We start from the raw sequence: 19,874 nt of genomic DNA on the forward strand, positions 1-19,874 counted from the left end.
GAACAGCTGAGGGAGCTGGGGGTGTTTAGCCTGAAGAAAAGGATGCTCAGGGGTGACCTTATCGCTCTCTACAACTGCCTGAAAAGTGGGTGTCTCCAGGTCGGGCACAGCCTCTTCTCCCCAGCAACCAGCGACAGGACAAGAGAACATAACCTTGTGCTGTCCCAGGGAAGGTTTAGGTTGGATATTAGGAAGGAGTTGTTCACAGAAAGGGTGACTAGACATTGCAGTGGGCTGATAATGTGGTTGGTGGAGTCAGCATCCCTGGAGGTGTTTAAGGAAAGACTGGATGTGGCACTTGCTGCCATGGTCTAGTTGACATGGAGGTATTCAGTCACGGGTTGGACTTGATGATCTCAGAGGTCTTTTCCAGCCTGATTGATTCTGTGATCCTGTGATTTGTTAATAATAATTACATTGCATATTTGTAAATAATGCTATCTATGTATTTCAGAATATACTAAAACTAATATTCCTATTAAGAGTCTGTCACCTAAGGCATAAAACTCTCTATTCCAAAATACTTCAGAGGGCTATGTGTTCTTTAAAAATGTAATACATTTATTTTATAAAGACCTGGGTTTCTTGATGCATTTCAATCTGTCCATGAACTGGCAGTGCCCTTGAGGCCCAGAGGGCAAAGGCATCCTAGGGTGCACTGGGAAGAGTGTAGCCGCCTGGTTGAGAGAGGTTATCCCCCCGCCTCTACTAAGTCCTCGTAAGGCACATCTGGAATGCTGTGCTCATTTCTGGGCTCCTCAGTGCAAGAAATACAGGGAGCCACTGGAAAGGGTCTAGTCAAGGGTTCCAAAGATGATTTGTAGTCTGGAGCATTAGCCTAGAAAAAAGAAGACTGAGAGGAGAGCTAATTAATGCATATAAATATTTCCAAGGAGGGTGCCAAGAGGAAGGCACTAGCTTTTTCTAAGTGGTACCCAGTGACAGGACAAGGAGTTATGGACGCAAACTAAACCTGAAGCTTCACCTCAACATAAGGAGGAAATTCTTTACATTGAGGGTGGCAGAACACCATAACAAGCTGCACAGGCTGGTCATGGAGTCTCCCCCTCTGGAAATATTCCAAACCCACCTGAATGAGTCCCTGTGTCACCTACTTTAGTTTACCCTGAATTTTAGCAATGTGGTGAAGGACAGGAGGAAGAAACAGACATTTTAACTCTAAATTAGGGCCAAACCCAAAGAGCCAATCCTCATTGAAGACAGAAGTACTGAGTCTTCACATATCTCATTCTTGCGTTAGCAGACACTAATAACTGTTAGTTTAAATTTCACTATTTTATGTAAAAATTAAAAAGTCCAGACATCATTCAGTCTGTGGGGCATGTCAAAGCCTTATTTCTCTTGGTTCAAATGTAAAAAAGTCATCTTCTTATAAAGGCACAACGTAATTATTAACTGTATTATTCCACTGTCATTATGTCTTTGTAATACTGTGTTTCTTTCATTCAGGAAGCTATTTCACACAAGGGGAGTAGGATTTAACAGTTGTAGGAAGTGAGATTATTGCTCTCTACAACCACCTGAAAGGAGGTTGCAGCAGGGGGTATTGGTATCTTCTCCCAGGAAATTAGTGATACGATAAGAAACGGCATCAAGCTGCACTGACTGCTAAAAGACATTAGTCACTGAAAGTGTTGTCAAACATTGGAACAGGTTCCCTATGGTATTGGTGAAATCACCATCCCTGAAGGTGTTCAGGAGAAGTGCAGCTGTGACACTTAAGGGCATGGTTTGTCATGGTTAGTGGTGAGCTTGGCAGTGCTAGGTTTATGGTTGGTCTTGATGACCTTACAGGTCATTTCTGAAATAAATCATTCTATAACTCTGTGATTCTATGTTTCTGTAAAGAATGTGAGAGGGATGAAATTAAAAAACACATTCAGCGGTCACGTGCTTTTGCAATGCCATTGCTTACCTAAGGTTTCCTCCATATTTTCAATGAAGTCCAGAAGGTTTTTAACTCTTAAAATTCCAGGCAAACTTTTAATTTGTATGGTGTTTCCAGAATCCATAAAGAAACTACATTTTAAATTTTCTAAAATATCAGCTATGGATATTTAATATCTGTACAGAATTTTCTGAATTTACTGTCAACTTCATCAGCCAGCCTTAAGTACATTCTTGATTAATTTTCTGAAATAGTAACAAAGTACTGCCTTTTAAAGAATCCAAAACAAGACATCTTCCTGACCTCTGGAAGGAATATTATATAAATTTACCTATTTGAGTGACATTTCTCATTCAGAAATTTAGGGCAGCTTCAAGATTACCATGTGAAGATTACAGGAGACTGTTAAAATCAGTTTGACCTTTACAGAACTTTTATATTCCAGCTGTCTCTATCAGCTTTCCAGCAACTTCATTATTTATAGAAAGTCATTGAAGTCTACAGCCAAGACAAATGGCAGCCTGAACTCTGTTTTAAACTCCTGCTAATGCAAGAAAACTCACAGAGAAATTGCAGCTGCCCTCCACTTTACTGACTTTATTAGAGCTGAATACTAGTCTGTAAGAAAACCGCAAATTTACACATTTGACTTCAGGCATTAAGAGGTTCCTAGGAGTATTCTGAATTATTCCAAAATCAGATAGGTTACTTTTACAAATAATTGTCCACATCTTGTATTCTATTGGTATCTTGGAAATGACAATACAAGCTTTGTGGATAACCACAGCTAAAATACAAGACAAATCTAATGCCATGATCAATATTTTTATTTACAAATATACAAATTTAGATTTCCTAAAATTTGTTTTAAATCTTGATCAGGATATAATTCTTGAACTTGTAGTTTTATAATAAAAAAAATCCTGATTATAGAGCCATTTCTCAGGCAATATTGTGCTTATCTGTTTCTTTTTTTGCTAGACAGAAAATGTATGAGACCTTGAATAACATCTAGACAAACCAAAAAACAAATAAACAAGAAAACATATTCTACATATAAACAAGAAAATACATTCTACATATTAATGTTATGAACTGGAGTACCAAAAAGAGTGACTGTTTAAATGCATATATGTATAGTCTATATATAGTCAAATCTGACTACTCCTACTATTATTCCTAATTTACAGTAATTAAGAAATCTTGAATTTATTTTTGGATTAGAGCTTGTTTCTCCCTTCCTCAGTGTTTTGGAAATCTGTGGCAGATGCCAACGCATTTATAAGAACCATTTAAAAAAGCCGCTCCCTGCATGTGAGTACAAGCTAGTAGTTGCATAAAATAAAGAAGAGCACAGAAAACACTGGAAACTATGTTCCTTTTACCATGCTCTAAAACAATTTCTTTATGAGTGTTAAAGATTTACTAGCACTTCTGGAGATGTCATGGATATCTTCTCTCTTTTTCACCTCACCTTGCAAAAAAGACTATCTACGGACTTTTGAAAAATTGTTAACTCTAAAGGGTAGAATATTCTCTTTGAAAAAGGAAGGATTTCTGTTTTTAGAACTCTGTACTATTGGTCTAAATGCAAGACTTGCAAATTCCAGCTTCCTATAAACTTACACAAAAGAGGGCAAATTATTCAGTTAAAGTGAAAAGACCCTATGAGAATTTGAACACTAAATTTGTGCAGTATCAAAAGACAGTATTTCAACAGATTTAGCAGAAGAGACATTACAAGAGGGAAAATTACAAGAGGGAAATTACAAGGAGGGAAGAGAAATTTGCAAGAGAAATTACAGGAGGGAAGTAAATTTGCAGCTTATTCTGAGGTTTGATCATGATTAATCTGATACTTCTGAAAGGAGAACAACTAGCAAATTAAAAGTTCACTTTGATATGATCCTGCACTCAGATCTGTAAACACAGTCTTCATACAATTTAAACTCCTTAGGTCTGTATCCATTACTTAGGAGAATGATTCTGTGGCCAGAGCTTCATTATGAATAAACTTAGATTTTGTGGGTCAATTTGAGATTAACTTTAGAAATGAGATTTTTTTAAATGCAAACTTTAAAACAAAACACTCTTATGATATCCAAAATTATCAAATTCTCTGATAAGCTTCAAAATATTTTGAAACTGAATAACATTCAGTTTCAAAAGAAATGTTAATATGTTTTAAAGTGGTCATATTCATTGTATTCATGTACTACTTTTATCCAAAAGACCATGAAGTAACCATGGTTTAGTTCTGTAATCAGTATTTATTAATCATAAATTTAATTCTAAATGGATAAAAAGGATTAGGTTTTATTTCCAAACAAACTTATTTGTCCACATATCAAACTTCCTTAAGCAAGAGGTAGAAAGAATTTTTGGAGTATATTTCAGGTGGGAAAAAAAGCATCTCAAACTGACAAGAACTGAATTTGAGTATAATAGTAAAGGTGCTCATATTTCGTAAGAAATCCAATACAGAAATGAGGAAATTAAAATTGCATTGTATTTTTATAGAGGTTCATTGAGTGAACCTTTACAAGCAAGTGTACCTACATTATATTTTCCCTCTTATTTAACTAATTGCACATAGAACTCAACAGTTGCACAGACACCTGCACAGAACTACAAGTGCAACTCCATTACTGATGTAAATTTCATAGTCCCCAAAATGGAGTTAGGTTTTACTTTGTTATATTTCTTGACTTCTAGATTTTAGTAATTCAGTGAATTGATAGCTATTTTTGATTGAAGGCATTAAATGCTGAGAAAAAAATGGTCTGACTCATAAAATTTTTGCATACTAATTAAAATGCTCAGTAGCTGACTAATTTCTAAATACAGGCAGGGAAAAACAAGATACAATCTATTTCTTTTTCCTCCGCAAATGAAAACTATATGAGTGACTGCAAGTTTACTTCAATTAGTATTTCAATTCAATTCATTACTCTAACGACATGACATTTACTACAATGATTATGAATACTCTAGTGGGAAATATACTGAGGTCAGTGGAAATAACCTTAAATCCATAAAAATAAATTAAAAATAAGTTTTCAAATGTAAGAACTTTTATTCTTTTGTAAACATGATATTGAAGGTCAAAGGTACTCTAGAGAAAGAGTAATTTCATAAGTCAAATCTTGCATAAATAATCCATTAGTATGAAATTACAATATTATTTTTGGAAGCCAAATCAGTGATTGTTTGTACACTGGCCTTTAACACCTTTTGGTTGCAACTGATTGTTGATGATTCACATGAATATCCCTCGACATCTCTAGCTACTCAGAGATTTTTTCCAGTGAGAAATAATACCTTGCTTTGCTCATCTGTTTTTCTCCTTTGTGTAACAAAAGTCTTTATGTGCAGTTTATCACTATCTACTTTCTCTGTGGCAGATATACATACCATACTATAGACCTAAAAATATAAACATCAGAAATGCAAGGACTAGGATGAAATACACTGAAGAATAAAATTCCTTCTTTTGTAATCAACGAGCCAACATGAAAAAAATTCTATTAAAAAGTCTGTTGGTAGTGTCAGACAGTAAATTTTTAGAAAGTTTTTCAGAGTTGCATGTAGGGCAGAGTTTGGTTAGCAATATTTAGATCACTGCAAGTGAGGAAATGTTAACTATGAAGACAAGTTAAATATACTGCAAGGCATCTGTAAAATACTGTGGATGAGATTCAACCAACTTTGAAAATCTGCCTTCTAACCTCACCTAGTCGTCTAAGCTTCCCTTTTCAATCAATAGGCACTTAATGGATGTGATTCATCTTACCTTAATCAGTACATCGAAAAGTAGGCTAAAGTATTTCAGACATCTGCTTTAGGATGAACTGCACTCTAATAATGACTTCTTTGCTATATGGATTACAATGGAAACCTCCGGTGTCTGGGTCAGATTTTATGTATGCAGTATAGGCATTCATAGTTACAGATCTGAAATCCAGTTTATACACTTCTATTTACTCTTCTATTAGCATATTATATTAGCATATATTCATATATTCAATTGGTTGGATGGTGGCATCCAAAGGGTAGTGGTCAAGAGCTCAGAGTCCCAGTGGACATCAGTGACAAGTGGGGTTCCTCAGGTGTCTGTGTTATTAACACTGGGTTTCCCCACTGTTATTTAATGTCTTCATTAATCACATAGATAAAGGGATCAAGTGCATACTTAGCAAATTTGTAGGTGACACCAAGCTGAGTGCTGCATCTGAAGGACAGGATGCCTTCCCAGGGAACTTGGACAAGTTCAGGGAGTGAACCCACACAAATCCCATGACATTCAACAGGACCAAATGCAAAGTTCTTAGTTGCAAATCTGTGTTGGAGCAACCCCCAGTAGCAACATCTGTTTGGGGGATGGACAGATGGAGAGCAGCCCTGTCAGACAGGATTTGGGGGTGCCAAGAGACTGAACATGACCAGCAATGTGCAACAAAAATATCTGAGATAAGCACTAGATTCTCCGTACCAACAATTTTGATCTGCCAATCTCTGCTTACTAGCTCTCACTAATGCTGATGTACACATAAATGAATAGCCATTTTATAGAATCTGAGGTCTTACCAGATCTTTCTACACAAGAAACAGTGGAGGAACATTATAATAAGAGTTAATCTGCATGAAGTTTAGAGGCGAAATTTACGTTTACAAAGTATTTCTACTATGTGTCCATGGTAACTAAATTCATATTTCCTTATCTAGGATAGGAAATTGATTGTGCTGGCAGTGATTGCAATAATGTCACCTATATTTGGAACAATTCTTTCTAGTTACTAATTTTCATGGATTAAATCTCTAAATTAAGTGTGTCACAAATGAAGTGTAAACATACTGTCTTGATAAAACATGTCATAGCAATAACACAGAGGTGAGGCTCACAGGTTGGTAGTTCTCAGGGTCCCTCTTTCTATCCTTTTAAAAGATGGGAATAATGTTTCCTGTTTATCCAATCACCTGGGACTTCACCTGGCTGCCAAGACTTTTCAAATACCGTGGAGAGTGTCCTGGCAACTATATCAGATAATTTCCTCAGGCCTCTGGTATGCATTTCATGGGGTCCCATAGTCTTATGCACATTCAGGTTCCTCAGGTGGTCATGAACCTGATCTTTAGTTACCATGGGAGGGACTTTGCTTCTCCTGTGTGGGAGGTGTGGGAGGAGAGCTTTCTGACTGAGTCAAAAATGTTCTTGAGTACCTCATCTTCCTCCTCATCCCTTGTTATCAGTTTTCCAACACTGTTGACCAGGGGCATCAACCTTCTTTGACCTTGTTTATCTGACCTTGTTTCTACCACCCCTGCATTTATTTATTTCCATTTAATTTTACCAGCAGGTTTCTCCTCGGTCATGCTGGTCTCTTGTCTTTCCTGCCAGATTTCTTGCTCCAAGGGGTATGTAGCTCTTGTGCTCAATGGAAGACATCCTTAAACATCTGCCAGCTCTGTTCCACTTCCTTGTCCCTGAGACCAGTGTCCTAGAAGATCGTATTGCCTATCTCCTTGAAGAGCTGGCAGTTTGCTTTCCTGAACTAAACTAACTTCACTCCTTACTTGACCCTTATCCCTCAGGACTGCAAACCACAAATGTGTTTTCACTACCTTAACATCTATTGTCAGTTTTCAACCTTGAACTAAGCATTTAATTACCTTTGTCAAAATAAACCTACAAAAATTGCATAGACATAAGATAAATACATCTATTTGAATCTGCACAAAATTTGAGGGGGTTTTCAAAGTGGCCTTTTGTTTATATAATTTCCTGGTAAAATATTTTATTCCCAGATTTTCTTATATTGATAGCAAAATCACTTCCAGAACTGCAGTGATTTTTTTGGTTGGTTTTTTTTTTCTTTTTTAAATGAACATAAGTAGATTTTGAAATGCAGCATTTTTTTATTTGACAATATTAAGAGTCAAAAAGAGGAATTTTGTATTATGCACACTTGTATTATCCATTGTGTGTGAGTATAATAAAATGATGCTGCTATGATCCTGGCAGCAAGGGTGAGGATACTACGGTAAATTCTTTATGCAGCATAATGCTGTTAGGCACCTGAATAAAATTTAATGCCATTAAAAAGCATTTCATTATTACCTTGTCCTCTTGGGTATACAGTTCTTCAAAATCTGCTGGGACTAGCATTTCATTGGAATCTGTCTCGGTGCCTTCCTGGAAGTCTTAGCCTTATCAAAAGCATTTGATTTTGATTTTTAGATAAAAGACCTTCAAAAGTATATTTTTAGTGGTTTTTTTTCTTGTTCTTTACTTCTGTGTGGCATTTCCAACAATATTATACCTCATGTATTTCTGCCCTTCTCTGCTTTTAGCTATATTTATGACAATTTAAATATTATTTGATCTTTGGAAATTATTAATAATTTTATTTCCATTTATATATTTTGCATATATATATGTTGCATATATCTGTTGAATAATTAGGCAGGAATTATTATATTCAACTATTTGCTTATATTTTCCTCTAAATATCACTCATAAGTTTCAAATAAAATACATTTTTAAAAAACAATCCATACTAGCAGCGACAAATAAAATTTGAAATTACCACTTTTTAAGTGAACATTATTTGTTACTAAACTCTGTAAAAATTCCAATGTTCACAACAATTTGCATGACTGATCAGCTACATAAAGTATGTAATGAGCAACATAAGCTGATAAATCACCACCTGGTTATTTTTCTACTCACCCTTGTAAAAAGACGGGGCCAGAGAAAAAAGTCCTTCATTTCTGTTCCTTTATTTCTGTTTCTACATCACCCTAGAAATTGTGTCATTTTTCTTTTTCTTAGATCAGCACCAAATCTTTGGATTAAGTTTGTTTGTGACTAAATATTACAAAACTTATACTCTTCATATTTGAACAGTAAATTCTCACCTTTCCAAGATCCACCATTGAAAGACACATTGTAAAAGTAAATGTTCTTAGCTTATGTTTACAATAAGTGAACAAACACTTCAGGAAACTGCCCACGGTAGAACATATTCTCATCTCTCCATACCAAAACCTTTGTTTCATTCTTTGTACTCTAGAGTGCTCTTGAAGAATCAAAATTTCATTAAGTTATTTTTTTTCCAAGAAATAATAGAATCCCAGAACACATCTTTTTTCATGATTTAGGGACTGATAAAAGGTTTATTGAATTCTGTAGTGAGTTTTATACTGAATGTAATAAGTTTTTAAGTAAACTCTTTGTGAAGCCTTTCATATATACAATTTTTTTGCTTATTATGTTTCATAGAAAGGTTTTTCTTAAGCCTAAATATCTTACTAGTATTTTAGTGTATTATGAAATTCGCTGTAGGTGCTTATTTTCTCAAGATTATGGGTTTTTGTTTGGTTTTGGTTTTTTTGGCTGGTTGGTCAGGGGTCGGAGTGTGTATGTATGGTTTTGGTTAAATGGTTGGGTTTGGGTTGTTTTGCTTGTTTAATTTACATACAAGTCAATTTTTTTGGGATAGGCTTGCTCTTGAAACACATTTCAAGATACATTTTATATTAGGGAAAAGTAGCTTCTTCCTCAGACAGAAGACTGGAAGTCCATCCATCTGGAAGGACATCAGAACAATCACAGGCATAATGCAAGTATGTGATCTACTTTGTTGACATTTATGAAAATATATCCAGAAGGGCTTAAGGAACTAGCAAGTATTCATCAGCCTATCACTGTGAGAAAACAGTCTATCACTGCAAGGAGCTCCTCTGACCCAACAGATTCAGTTAAATTTAAGTGGAATTTTTTTCCATTAATTAATTAGTTCCCGTTAGAAAAGGTAGTTGTTTCTAACTGGATTATTCTATCTTTATTAATGTAATGGTGCCCATGAAAATATGGGTATTCTCTGGTGGTCATCAATTAAATGCTATTCTGCTGTTTTACAGTCAATAATTTTTTTGTATAGTTTCACTTCTGCTCTCATATTGTGTGAACACACACGTAATATTTAGAGTAATGCTATAGAAGATGTACTGCACAGAATTTCTCAAACCAGAACCTTTTCAGTTCCAGTCTTCCCCCTACAATTAACACATCATTATGGGGAACAAGTTAAAACAAATATCAGAGCTTCAAGCAAAATTAATGGATTCAGCCAGCAGTAGAAATCCCATCTTCTTTTCTCCTTGCTTTTATTATTTTATTTGAAGTACATGAAACTAACACTATGTTATTATTTGCTTTTGAGGTTTTGAAGTTATTCTCTCATGCTGATTGTTTCCTAAGTCTTGTGTCAAGCCAAAATTGCTATAAACAAAGTGTTACAGATATTTAGTCTTTGGTACTGACACAATTAAAATATCCAATTTTGGTCAAGATCGTAAAAGGGCATATTAATGACCTGTTCCCACTGATATGAATAGAATTACCCTGAGGGGAAAAGCTACTACTCTTTTGGAAGTGTCTTAGGTAACTAAAATATTCAAATGGTAAAAACACAGAAGTTTTGAATCAATTTATTCCATTTAAGTAAAAGGGTATTTTGCAAGAGAGACATATCAATTTAGATCATGACAAGAAATGCCGACATCTTTTTCTCTACAAGGTCTAATGTCTTAAATTCGAATTTTATATATGTTTTTACTTAAAGCACTGTGATATATTAAACAGTGCTCCATTGGATAAGATTAACCTTTCTAGAAGGATTATTGTGTTACTTGTTCCTAATAAAATTATTTTGGTCCTAGTATCTTCATGAAAAGGAAGAGAAGCTGTCAATACAATTAATTTACTGAAAAGAAAACCTGTTGATTGTAAGATATATTTTCATTTAAGTGCTCATTGCATCACCTCTTCAGTATTGCTAGTGGATCGTACCACAGAGCTTTTTGGTATGTGTAATCTACACATGCTTCTGTATTTTTGTAACTGCGACAACTCGCTGGTTGTCTTAAAATAACTTCATAACTTTCTAGAAAGGACATATCCAAGAAATAATTACCTTTTAGACCCCTAGTATGAGTTTGTGCCTCTCTTGTTCACATGGTTAAGTATATAAATGTCAATCTCAGTATTATGAATCTGTATTCAATCACAGACAACATCAAGAAGTTTATATTCGCACTGTCATTTTGCTTTACTTCTTCTGTTATTTATTCTTAGAACCGGCCAGATCTATTTAGGCTCACATGGAAAAAATACCAGCCTCCTATCTTTTAGTCTTCACTGTTTAAAAAGAAAAAAACCTCATCCACTCTAAGAAAATCACAGAGCAAATCCCACTCCAAAGGGCTCTCTCACTGGGTCAGGCTAAAGTACCCAGGGGATCTGCATAATATCTTCAATCTAACAGAAAGTTTTTCTCTCATGACTGCTTGTGCCATGTCAATAGCACTTAATTGCTAACAATCTGATTTCTACAAGATAATCTGAAATCGAGAATGTTTGTTCAAATCTGGGTCTCTAAAAATCCATTTGTTCCATTTGTATTATAAATTAAATGTGAAGGTACTTGTATCAGCATCTTTTTGGCATGTTAAGGACCAAGTACTAGTCTTCAGCTACCACCACAACACCAAAAAATTACATTAAGGCTTGGATTTTTTTCTCCACCCAGCATTATACAACAAACAAATCAGTGCAAAAGTTCACTGTCTGCAGGAATCAGAATTCAGGTGATGGTATGAGGGCAATTAGAACTGTACAAATGAAAGCCTAATTGCTGGAAGGATATTTTACTAGATACAAGACAGAATAGAGTATCCTACAAAGAAATACATCAGAAAAAAAAAAAAAAAAAGCTTAAATATGTCTTTTAGAAAAGGTGGAGCTTTTTTGCATGGGGAGATTAATTTTGCATTCAAACTACATGCTCCAAACACAAATAATATCTGCTTGTCAGACACATATCTCCAGAATACATAATTCATGTTGATGTAGTGAAGTAGTCTACACTATGTACTTTAATTTGCTAAAAGATGTGCAAATCATGCTTAATCATTCTACAGATTTGCTTTCCTCCTTATATTGGAAATGAGAGCAGACTCAAAATACTAAAAAAGTTGATCCCTAAATAAAAAAATAAATTGAAAACTGTGCATAAACTGTTTACTACATTTAACATTCATTTTCAGATATTACTATATTTCTTTAGAATGGCCTGAGAACAACTTTTCATGAAGAAAAATGAAGCCAAAACATGTCAGGAGGGAAAAGCTATTACCTCTTTCCCTCTTACTCAATGCTTGATTGAAATTTAAAAGTTGATCAGAGGATGCATTTTCAACAAATTCAAAGGTATATTTCATGCAATCCAGGGAATGTGATACAAACAAGCCAGCAATTATTTCCTGAATGTTAGTTAGCAAATTTTTGCACAAGAGTTTCTTCTGAGTTACTCAAGAATTTCAAAGGAATAATTCATCAATTACATATTTACTCCAGAATGGTGTACTACAGAATTATAAGACAATAAAAATCAGAGCCTAGTATAAGAATATAAAATCTGGTTAACTCTCAGATAAAAAATAAACCAAGGGCAATTGTTATGATAATGAAAATATAAGATTTAGATATCTAATCTGGCAATATAATCTGCTTATTGTAGAACTACCAAGAAAACCCTTAAATATTCAGAATAAAGGAAGAATGTGACAGCATAAGCCAAGATATTCTGATGATCTATTGGAAAATCCAAGAGGGGATCATACTGCTGTCATCCAAACAACCCTACAGGGATCAGGTAAAAATAAGTACTAAGCTGATTTAACTATCTACCTGGGCTTCAGCTCTGTTTGCAACTCTGTGATGATTCATGGTGTAACATAATCATGCTGTCACGTGCATGTTGTATTTTTCCTTCTTCATAACAGTGGATTTACACCAATTTAGCCCTTCTAAAGACACAGCAGCAAAATCTTATTATTTTTTATAACTGTGGTTTTTTACGCCTTTAAATCTGTTTTTCTCTCTCTACCATTCTATTTTTATGCATTTATTTTCCCTTACCAAAGAAAGAAAACTATTTCTTATGTACAGTATCATAAAGCTTGTGCAAATTCCTTCTCACATTTGCATGACCTGCATCAGCTTAGTGTCAGAAATAAGAAGTCAGAGAAACTTTATTTGTTTAGTTGATGGTCTGACAATAGTAGACCAAGTATGTATAAATTAATCGCATTCTGCCAAACATCCATAACATTGCCATGTGGGAAGGTTTTACTGGTACTTTTTTGACCCCAAAATGGACAAAGCAACTTCATAGCAACTTTACTCAGATTTATTAAAGCGAAACAAGTTCCTGGATGGAAGACTATCTGCTAGCTCCTTGGAAAATTCAGGTGCACTGTCCTTCCTTTGACCAACAGATCTAAAGTCCTGTCTTTTACATGTATACACAGGAGGCCACTGAAGACCTTAACGAAAAAAGTTCCCCTTCCTGGGCTCAGCTGTATACTTAGTGTGTGTATATATATATATATATATATATAGATAGATAGATATATAGAGATATAGATATAGGTATATAGATATATATATACACACACATATATTTAGTATATGCCATCCAACCAAATTTAAAGAAAAACATTAAAATGCAATATAAGACCATTTTGGAAGGAGTCGATATTGCAGCCTTCAGAGATTTATCATGGTGCGTGGACATAGTATGAAGCAACAGTAAGTACAAAATATAACCTGTCTTAATATAAGAGATTTTCAAGGGTAGTGTCAGCAAAGCTTTTAAAATCTTTCAAGCAATAGTGATGTCCTTTTAAGTCCAATTCTTGATAAAAGGGCCAAGGTTATAGGGCTTTTTGCATAAGACCAAACGGGTGCAATTTTCTTAAGTACATAAGGCTTGGTCTAGTCAAAAATCTGTAATTAAGTATGGCCAGAAAACGTTGAAGAAGGCCAAGTTCATGCTCATTTATGGTGAGATGCGAATGGAGAATTTCCTATATCAAATGTAACTGCTTTGAGCAGTGGGCTAAAAAACCCAAAAGTTAAGTTTTTAGGATTATGTAGAATCTTTTAGAATGACTTAAAACTAGAGAGACCTAGGAACATTAAAGTTGTATAAAGGTGAAAACTGTCAAACACAGATTCCAATATCCATCCCCCTCCCTGCTTTTCCAACATATTTCAGTGTAAAATACAGTTATTTTCCCCAGTAAATTGAGGTTCTTTTAAAGCATCTTTTATAATTATAAAATAAAAATTACAAAAATTGAATTATAAAATATACTTCTATACATTATAAATTAATTGAATATAAATATTTATATTAAATCATAAATATATACTATATTAATTAATAATATAGCTAGATTTTCTAGTAATTTACAAAGTTATGAAAATTAAATTATGATAATTAAATTATATATTCAATAGAATGAGCTCTAACAATTATCATAAGTTTTTTAAGCTTAATTGTACATAATTAAATATAATTGATTATGATGAGAAAAGCCCTGAAGAATGTAATATCTTCCAAACTTCCACCACTTTATAATTTATATTTCTAGGAATTTCCTTCCTACACATTCTAGCCTGAGATTTCTTCCAATGCTATAAATATACATTCTACTGCAGGAATTCTTTTCCTTCCTAATGTCATTAGATAGATAGATTTTTGGGGTTATATGTTTACCATGGAAAATTTATAATGGAATGAAGAATATGAGGTGTTTAGAAGAGTTGGATGTTTTCAAAGCCAGTTTTGATGGAGATTTGAGTGACCTGATCTATTAGAAGGTGTCCCTGCCATGGCAAGGGGGACTCTGTATTAGATGTTTTTTGATGGTTCCTTCCAACCCAAACTATTTCATGATTCTGTGATTCTAGTATTTGTAAACATTGCATTCTTTTTTATCATGATTTAAATCTCATTAGTTAAGCACATTAAGTTAAGCATGTTATCATAGATGTGTTACTGACCAGTGTTGCCATCATTTGTGGAAAATTCCAGATCAGAATTAAAATGTTTGAAACTTCTGTTTTCTAACATATTTCAATGCTTTATAACTTACCAGAAATATTTCAAGATTTTTCTCATATAAGTTGGTTTATCAGTTGCTCTCAGAGGGCTCTCAATAAGCAAATCTAAGCTCCTACTAAATTGTTACTTCATGAAAAGTAAGCAGTATTAAATAGACTGATAAGAAGGTTGTAGGTTGTTTTCTTGCTCACCTTGTTATTAGCTGTACTAAGTATAGTAGTGCTTATAAACTTCATGATTATGGATTTCCTCTTTTCTCTTTCACAGGAAGAAGCTTAAAATTCCTAGGAACTCTGAGTTTACAGGAGTAGAGAAACACAACCAGAATTTAGGTATTCATATGTGCATGTTTTCACTAGGTTGAAATTAAGATTGCAACTTCTGTTTCAATGGTAACCCAGTAGCCTCCTAAAAGAACATTTTTCAGGTTCCCCAGAATTTGTATATTTTACTGTCCCTTTTCTTAAGTGCTATATAACTACCAACATGAAGAAAAATTTACTTACTGCCTCTGCTACAGCCTTTCACTGGAGAGAAAGACAGGGACATTGTATTTATTTCAGTTAGAGCATATTTGTGACTGTAACAAAATAAAACTTACATGACTGAATAATTTTACTGCTGCCAGTAGGATTAGTTTCACCACAGTTCAATTAATTATGCCAGTTTCACTCTTCTATTGCTACAAACTATTTGTCTAGCTTAAATTCCATGTTTGCTACTGGTGGACTTTTTATTAGGTCTATTTTATATATAGATAAATAGACGGTCAGAGAGGATTAGTGATTTGCCTAAGGCTGAACAACTCTCACCACTATATAATTCAAAAATAAGAAAAATAAGAAAATATAAGAAAATATATGTATCATTCTCTTCACTTGGAACAGTCACAGAGAGAAATCTCAAATTTCTGTAGCATTTTGAAAGTCCCGTGGACTCAGACAGATTGAAATGGAAAGAAAGAATAGTGGGGAAGGAAACACTCCCACATGATGAAGGAAAATTTACTATTTGATTAGGATTTAGGCTGTTTTCATATTGCTCTGAAAATCAAAACCAGAATTCTATATGCTGTAATTATCATTCCTGCATTAGAATAGATTTTTTTTAATCAGATTTTCATAAATTATTCATTTAGATATTTTTGACCAAGTTCAATCAATAAAGCTACTTTACTAAGACTGAGATTCAAATATCACAGTTCAGTAGGAATATTAGCAAAAGTTGACTCATTCTGGTTCCTTCCAAACTGCTTCAAAATTCATATGTTCAACAACATTTGTCTAGAATATGATTATTTGCTTTTATTATCCCATTATTATTATGTTATAATTATCCATTAAATCACTCTTCTTCCTTTAGTAATGTCATTATTTAACTTAGAGGAATCTTCTTCGTGATTTATCATGATTGGAATCTTTTCTTGTAAATGCTGCTATCTTACTAGGTCTTCTCTCCTACTCCAGATTCCCACCAAGCTTTACAATAATGGTTGTTTGAATTGTTTTGATTCCTTCAGACCTGAGGCTTCATGTCTGAATCAAAGGATAATTCAAAGTGAAAAGAATCCTAACAATAAACTGATCTTCAGTTTCTGCATGTGATCATCAAGTTATCTGTCATTCTTTACATGCAAAGTACTTATCTCTTCCATACCTCCTGCATTAAATTTGTATTTCTCAAAAATTCAGTATTTTGTCTACAGTTAATTCCCTCATTTCCTTTTCTTGTAATAAATTATGCTGACTATTTGTGCAAAGTGTGATCTCAGTTTACAGTCCATTTCCTTTTGACTTTCCATTTGTTACATATTATTCAATTAGACTGAATAAACTAATGTTCAATCTGACCAATTTCAGCACCATTTCAGGACAACTGTAGAAGATTAAGACACTGCTAACCCAAATCATACCTTACCTGTAGTATGAGTAATTAATTTCACTTAAATCTGATGAGATGATAAGCAAGGACTCTGATGAGAAATTTAACTTCTGATCCTCTCTTTGTCTCACTTGTCTTCTAGTAGATGTTTGCCTACATTAAGATGTGTTGCAAGACTTCTAATTACAGTAATCACAGGGGAGAGTTTTGGTGTTGTACTTTGCAAAATAGTTACTCAAGTCCTTCAGGGGACTCAGAGCACAGTGATGCTGTTCAGAAGAATCTGGACAAGCTTATGAAATGGTCCTCTTCCTGGGCTGGAGCAATCCTGGTTTCAATACAGTTTGAGGGGTGAAGTAATTGAAAGCCCTCTGGAGGAAGACTGGAGAAGGACTTGGGGGTCTTGGTGAATGAAAAGCTGGACAGAAGCCCAGTGTGTCCACAATTGTATGGGTGCACTCACAGCCCAGAAAACCAAACATATCCATGGCTGCATCAAAACCAGCACAACCTGCAGGCCAAGAGAGGTGATTGTCCCCCTCTACTGTACTTCTATGTGTTCCCAGCTGACATATTGTACTTATCTCTACAGCTTTCAGCACAGACATAGGCGTGTTAGAATGCGTCCAGAGGAGGACCTGCAAAATGATTGGAAGAATGAAACAACTCTCTTGTGAGGAGAGGCTGAGAGGGCTGGGGTTGCTCCGCCTGGAAAAGGTTCTGTGAGACCTTATTCTGTCCTTTGAATACTTCAAAAGGATGTATAAGTAAGATGAAAACAGACTTTTTAGTATGGCCTGCTGTGACAGCACAAAAGATAATGGTTTTAAACTTAAAGAGGGTAGATTTAGACTAGATACAAAGAGTAAGCTTTTTGTAATGGTGGTGAAACACAAAAACAGGTTGCCCAGGGAAGTGGTAGATGTCCCATCTCTAGAAACAGTCAATCAAGGTCTAGTTGGTCAAGTTTCTGTGCTACCTGAGGTAGTTTGAGATGTTACTGCTTCTTGCATTACTTGCTACATGACCTGTAATGGTTCCTTCCAAACTGAAATAATCTATCATTCTAGGGTTCTGTGATTGTCTGATTTTATATGTGTTATTTCAATAAATATAAGTTTTCCATTTGCTTTCTTCATTTCCCCTGTTATGACACTCATTTGCATATGTTGTAATATGGAATAACATGGTAACAGAGGCTCATTTTCCAATACTGACAAATGCAATTTCTATTTCTACCCCTTTTCCACAACTGCTGTGTCTCTGATGAGCTTTGGAGGATTGTATGAGATTTCTACAATGGTGGTAGATGACCCCTTCATGGTGGGGTTGGAGAGGGCTCTGAGAATCGTGATCTACTTGATGTTCTTGCTTTTTCCAGGGAGTGTTGGACCATACAACCAGCCCAAACTGTTTTATGATTGCATTATTCTAATTTCATAAAGTACCTCTCCACCTAAAGTGCTGAGAAAGAGTTGGATAGGAAGATTATGTAAATCAGATATGTTTTAGCTGGCAAATGTATTCACAAATCTGGATTCTTCTTAATCTTGTCTCAGTGTCAAAATTATTCTGGCCCAGAAAAACTGCACAGGTATTAAAAAAATAAGGTTCTGATGAATCAGCTAGCTTTTCAGCCTTCATGCCAATGAAATGTGAGTGTTCAGCAACAGACAAATTCCAGCTTTAGTGTTTTTAAAGCAATTTGGGAGAAAGTGCTGAGTCGTTTTATTACCATGCTCTGAGGAACATTCTGCAACTTTATTGGTCACCATCAATTGTTTAATCTGAGATGGGAAAGTAGTGAGGGGAAAAAGTTTGGTGATCTTGCCAAAACCAAAAATAAACCCAGAAGTATTGTCACAAGCATAGTAAGCAGAGAAAAATGTCAATATATAAAGATTCAAAAATTCAGTTCATTTGTTTCTGGTGCTATTTTAAAGGCAAAATTAATAAAATTATATGATACACGATTTTACTTTGGTTTCACAAGCACTGGCAGCATAATCAGAGAATTTTATCCATGGATAATATAAATTTTCTGATTTTTTGTTCAGTAGGTCTACGTAAACTAATGTTTAATGGAAATGGTAATAGTCATACCCTGACTCTATGCTTGTGGCAATAGAAACATATATTTTTACCTTTATTTCAGACAAATTTTATTTCATGCACTGGACTCTGCATTTAATTTGAGTTTTTATTGTAATTTTTTTATTCTAAAAACTCTCCCTTCTAACACATACTTAAGCTATAAAAAGATTTGAAGGGGATTTAATACCTTTTTCCTTTGAAGAAGAGAAAAGTATATAGGATCAAAAGTGATGGTGCAGCCCCTGATACCCCCCAAAAAGACTTAAATAAACACCCTTTCTAAGGGGAATCTAATTCACAGAAAAAAAGCCATGAACTGATTAAAGGTCATCTGAGAGAAGAACACCGGATTGAACAATTTATCATAGACTGTCTTTTCTATATAATCTAAGTTTCCAAATAGGGAATTAGAAATTGCAGTGCAAAATAAATTGTGTCTTTGTATTTTTAAGGGGAAAGGTACATGCAGGTCAAGTATAAAAGGCCCTTTTGTTCAGAAAGTGACCGTAACCCATACATGAATAACTGTCAAATTGACATTGCTGTGACTGGTGATCCAGCTGAGGATCTTGGTCACTTATATATCTTTCCCAAATGCCAAGACTTTTATCTGAGGTGATGGCCTATGCTTAAAGAACAAATTATTGATGTATTACGCACTGTATCTTCCATGAAGGATCAACAAGGAGAATCTTGTCAGACAATGTTGCATGTGAACTTATTCCACAAGTTACACTTTGAACAAAGGATTATGGGAAAACCTTCCTTTTTACTTGAAATTCTCTTTATTAAAAGTGGAAGTTATCATACATTTAGGAGCTCATTCTGGAGCTGCATCAGCATTCCTGAGAGCATGCTGAGTCAGCAAAAAATTAAAAGGAAGTAATTTTCTTTTATTTTTCTATGCACTGCCAAAACTGATAGGAGTAAAAACGTAAAGAAAGCACAATTTCCTACTCAGAACACTTTCTGAGTCTTTATAACTAGTTTTTCTGAATTATGATTTGCAACCC

General features: G+C 34.5%; 1 long non-coding RNA gene across 2 annotated transcripts in view; it reads left to right on the plus strand.

The window, feature by feature from the left end:
- Nucleotides 1–17,905, plus strand: part of LOC107215794 — a 32,361-nt gene extending 14,456 nt beyond the window's left edge. The window contains exons 3-5 of one of the 2 annotated variants that reach the window (XR_001525260.2): nt 12,493–12,627; nt 15,154–15,218; nt 16,353–17,905. This is a non-coding gene — a long non-coding RNA (uncharacterized LOC107215794). Of the gene's footprint in view, nt 1–12,492; nt 12,628–15,153 lie in introns of both variants that reach the window. The other variant, XR_004495581.1, reaches the window with a different exon arrangement.
- Nucleotides 17,906–19,874: the final 1,969 nt, after the last annotated feature.

This window comes from Parus major, chromosome Z, assembly GCF_001522545.3.
Source record: "Parus major isolate Abel chromosome Z, Parus_major1.1, whole genome shotgun sequence".
Lineage (NCBI taxonomy): Eukaryota > Metazoa > Chordata > Aves > Passeriformes > Paridae > Parus > Parus major.